Below are 5259 nucleotides of genomic sequence, written 5' to 3' on the forward strand. Positions count from 1 at the left end.
GGTGGCCCAACCCCCCAATCGGCCCTACCCTGAGCGTGAGTGAGGGTGGCATCGCAACCTCCCGATCCGCCCTGCTCTGTGCATGACGGGGCGGCGCCCCAACTCCCCAATCGGCCCTGCTCTGAGCCTGACCAGGGGCTGCACTTAGGGATTGGGCCTGCCCTCTGCCACCCGGGAGCAGGCCTAAGCCAGCAGGTCGTTATCTCCCGAGGGGTCCCAGACTGCAAGAGGGCACAGGCCGGGCTGGGGGACCCCCCTCCCCCCGCCCCCCGAGTGCACAAATTTTTGTGCACCGGGCCTCTAGTCTATATATATAAAAGCCTAAGTGACCGGTATGACCAGACAACTGGAACGACTAGAACGACTGGTCGACCAGTCACTATGACGCGCACTGACCACCAGGGGTCAGACGCTCAATGCAGGAGCTGCCCCCTGCTGGTCCGTGTGCTCCCACAGCCAACCTCCTGTGGTCCTTCCCCCAGCTGGTCCCTCTCCAGCCAGCAGGCCCCGATCAGCCTGGTCCCGACTGGCCCTGCCCTGATGGGGACTGGGCGACATGGCCCCAATTGGCCCCGATCGCTGGCCAGGCCCAGGGACCTCACCCAGGCACGAATTCGTGCACCAGGCCTCTAGTACTATATATAAAGAAACTTATATATATAAGATTACACCAAGAACTATTAGGACTAAAAAGTGAATTCACTGAAAGAAGCAAGATAAAATTGATATTCACCAACACAAACTTTTATATGCCATTAATAAGCTATTATAAAGAGAAATTAAGAAACCAATTCCATTTACAGTTGCAACAACAACCACCTATGAAAAAAATTTACTCTATACTTGGAAACCTATAAGACAATGAAGAAAAATAATGAAAAGATATAAATAAGTGGAAGTATATATTGTGCTAATGAATAGGAAAATCAGCATAGTTAAAATGCCCATATTATCCAGAACAAACTACAAATTTAATGCAATCCCTATCAAAATATCAATCGCATTTTTTCATTATATATATATATATTTTTTCAATATATTTTTATTGATTTCAGAGAGGAAGGAAGACGGAGAGAGAGATGGAAACACCAATGATGAGAGAGAATCATTGATCAGCTGCCTTCTGCATGCCCCACACTGGGGATCGAGCCCACAACCTGGGCATGTGCCCTTTACCAGAATTGAACCCGAACCCTTCAGTACACAAGCTGACCCTCTATCCACTGAGCCAAACTAGCTAGGGCAGTGGTTCTCAACCTTGGCTGCACATTAGAATCACCTGGGAATCTTTTTAAAATCCTGATTTCTGGGCCTCATCCTCCGGAAATTCTGTTTCTTTGTTATGGGGTGAGGCCACAACAATAGTAACAAAGAAACAGAATTTCTGGAGGATGAGGCCCAGAAATCAGGATTTTAAAAAGATTCCCAGGCGATTCTCATGTGCAGCCAAGATTGAGAACCACTGAGCTAGGGTATCAATAGCATTTTTTACAGAACTAGAATAATCTAAAATTTATATGAAACCCAAAAGTGGAGGTATCACGCTACCTGAATCAAACTATACTATAAGGTTATAGTAATTAAAACAGCATGGTACTGGCATAAAAACAGATTCATAGATTAATGGAACCCAACAGAGAGTCCAGAAATAAATACATGGCTATATGGTTAATTAACCCATGATAAAGGAGGCAAAACTATATGATAAGGTAAAGACAGTCTCTTCAATAAATGGCAATGGGAAAACTGGACAGATACATACAAAAGACTGAAACTGGATTACTTTCTTATACAAAAATAAACTCAAAGTGGATTAAAGACTTAAATGTAAGACCTGAAACCATACAACTTCTAGGAAAAAACATAGGCAGTAAACTCTTTGACATCGCTCTTGGTAATACTTTTTAGATATGTCTCCTCGATCAATTGAAGCAAAAGAAAAAATAAACAAATGAGACTACATCAAACTAAAAAGTTTTTGCACAGCAAATAACTTATTTACGTAATTGGAAATTTGTTTTGTTATCCAGGATTGATTTCATTTGCTTGCATCTCATAATAATTAATATTTTAAAGTTTTTTATTAACTCTTTCTTAGCTGATTGTTTTATTTTTCTTGCAGCCTCATCCCAAGTGTAAAATTAATGAACTACAATTAAATGAATGTACTTTTTAAAAAATCCTCACCCAAGGATATTTTTTTCCACTGATCTTTAGAGAGAGAGTGGAAGGGAGGAAGGAAAGGGAGAGAGAGAGAGAGAGAGAGAGAGAGAGAGAGAGAGAGAGAGAAACCGACTTGTTCCCTCTCGCACATGCCCCCACCAGGGCCAGGGATTGAAACTGCAACTGAAGTATGTGCCCTTGACCAGGGACTCAAACCTGCAGCTCTTTGTTCCCTAGGCCAATGCTCTAACCATTGAGCTCCCAGCCAGGGCAGCTTGCTACTTTGTTGTTGGTAATCCTCACCAGAGGATATTTTTCCATTGATTATTAGAGAGAGTGGAAGGGAAGGGGAGAGACAGAGAGAGAGAAACATCAATGTGAGATGAAACATATTGATTGGTTGCCTTCCACACTCTCATCAACCTGGGCTGGAGATTAAACCTACGACCCAAGCATGTGCCCTTGACCGGAATCGAACCCAGAACCCTTCCGTCTGTGGGCCGACGCTCTACCCACTGAGCAACACCGGCCAGGCAGCTTGCTACTCTTTTTTTTTTTTTTAATATATTTTATTGATTTTTTACAGAGAGGAAGGGAGAGAGATAGAGAGTTAGAAACATCGATGAGAGAGAAACATCGATCAGCTGCCTCCTGCACATCTCCCACTGGGGATGTGCCCGCAACCCAGGTACATGCCCTTGACCGGAATCGAACCTGGGACCTTTCAGTCTGCAGGCCGACGCTCTATCCACTGAGCCAAACCGGTTTCGGCAGCTTGCTACTCTTTCTGGAGGAAGATGACAGTCGCTCGCTCACATCTGCATGATGCAAGCGCACGAGTCTTTCCCTTTTAGAAGCAGCGCTGTGCTCTGCGAGTTGCCAAGCTGCTTCGAGGTGTTGCCGTTTCTCTAAAAACAGAGAACATAAGAGGCCCGCCCCACTTAGTTTATTTTTTTATTTTTAAAAATTAATTAATTTATTTTTAAATGGTTTTCTTAAATGTATTTATGTTTTAAACATAACACGAGGAGTTAAAACTGTTGTAAGAGCTCAATAGAATAAGTATTCCGGATTTGGGAGGGGTGAAGGGGAGACGGTCAGAACCCTTCACCAGAGGCCCCACCTGATCATCGCGGATTAGTGATGTGCCTGTGCAGGTGGTTAGTCGTGACACCAGCCTGACGATCTTTCTTTCGACACCAACCCCCGCTGGGTCACCTGGTCCCCTTGGGAGGAAGAACCGCTAGGCGAGGAGCAATCGATGGATTGGTTGGTCGTGGAGCTGCCACAGCCTTGGGGCCCTCGCAGACCCCCCACGGTTGCAAGCGCTGCCCTTGCCAGGGCGCCGATTAGGAATCGCTAAGAATTGGAGCTCCAGCCTGTAGCTCAGTGCCATCCTGGGCTGCTTGCACCTGGCGGGAGCTGCTTGCTATCTCCCACTTCACAGTTAAGGAAGCCAAACTGAGCTTTCACACACGCACAGCGGCCCTTCGCAGAGGGGTGATATAAGCCACAGTCAGCATTTTGGCCCAGAACAATTGGAATTTGACACTCTCCCCTTTCTTTTTTAAAATATATTTTTATTGATTTCAGAGAGAAAGGGAGAAAGAGAAACAATAAGAGAGAATCATAGATCGGCTGCCTCCTGCACCCCTCCCTCCCCCCACTGGGGTTGGAGCCCACAACCTGGGTATATGCCCTGACCTCCAGGAATCAAACTGTAACCTCCTGGTTCATAGGTTGAGGCTCTACCACTGAGCCACACCGGCCTGGCAACACTCTCCCCTTTCTGCAGGCAACCCCCTCTTCCAGCCATTCCACTGTGCCCAGAGGGTAGGCCCCCTCTCAGACCCCTTCCTCCGCGAGCTCAGTCTTTCCTTGGTTCTCAGCCTGTGTTGGACCAACATTTCTCAAGGGCGGGTGACTTTACCAGGGCAGACGGCAGGGTGAGTTCACCGAGTGTTTGTTGACTTGCTCTGCACTGACTTTGTTGCTCGACCATGTCCCCCAGTTCCAGGCGATCGGCCCCCCCAGAGGACCCTCTGTAATGGAAAAAGATTTCCTATCATGATTGGCTGTTTCAGTAAATCCCACTTATCCTTCAGAGCTGCCAGGTAGCCCAAGAGCCTCTTGGAGGTAGAATGATGACCTAAAAGTCACACACAGGTTGCAGCCTGCTGCCCAGGCCTGTCATGGCGCTAAATTCAACCTCATCCCCTATTTGAGAAGTAGATCTGTCCACATCCTTCGCTTGAAAAGTAACAGTCAGTTCACCCCACAATCCCCACAAGCAATACCATCCTGGCCTCCTTTTTCTTGCCTTTATTTGGGCTCGTGGTTTCAGGATTAGGAAAAGTTGCTTCTTTTTCTACAGGGCCCAGAAAACGAAGATCTGAATGGGGGTGGAACGAAACTGGGCCCCTGGGAAGCTTTTTAATCCTAATAGTGTGGTGGGCAGTTAGACAGACAAGAGCAGAGCGAGGACGAGGGCCAGGAACAGGTCACCAGGTGGAAGCCAGGTGCCTAGCAAAGGACAACCAGCTGGAGGGAGGGACCTCGCCCCCGGGTGACCTTTCCTCCCCAGCATATCGCTGGGCGTGAGGTTTGGACTCCTGACACTTCTGCCCTAGAGATAACTTCTAGGCCTCAGCTGTGTTCAGCTCCAGGCCCAGAAAAGCAGCAAAACCAGCCACCGCTGACCTCAGGACCAGCCGCATCGGATAACGGCTCTCCGCCCCGTGCCAATCAGTCAGTGGAGACCACAACCCTGAAAGCACACACCTGGAAAACCGCTGCATAGTCTATTGCGACCTTCCCTGGAACCTCCCTAAAATCTCTGCCCTGGCATGTGCCCTAGGCTGGAATTGAACCTGGGACCCTTCAGTCCGCAGACTGACACTCCCTCCACTGAGCCAAGCAAGGGCACATGCCTGGGTTGGGGGCTCCGTCCCCAGTGGGGGGCGTCGGTGATTCTCTCTCATTGATGTTTCTATCTCTTTGTCCTTCCCCCTTCCTCTCTGAAATCAATAAAGAAATATATATATATATATTTTTAAAAATCTCTGCCCTTAAAACCCTTAGGATGGAGGACCCAGT

The 5259-nt window shown here is 47.6% G+C and overlaps 1 pseudogene; it reads right to left on the bottom strand.

The window, feature by feature from the left end:
- Window positions 1–3928: 3928 nt before the first annotated feature.
- On the bottom strand, window positions 3929–4664 carry LOC102258830 (annotated as a pseudogene).
- Window positions 4665–5259: the final 595 nt, after the last annotated feature.

This window comes from Myotis brandtii, unplaced genomic scaffold (assembly GCF_000412655.1).
Source record: "Myotis brandtii unplaced genomic scaffold, ASM41265v1 scaffold314, whole genome shotgun sequence".
NCBI lineage: Eukaryota > Metazoa > Chordata > Mammalia > Chiroptera > Vespertilionidae > Myotis > Myotis brandtii.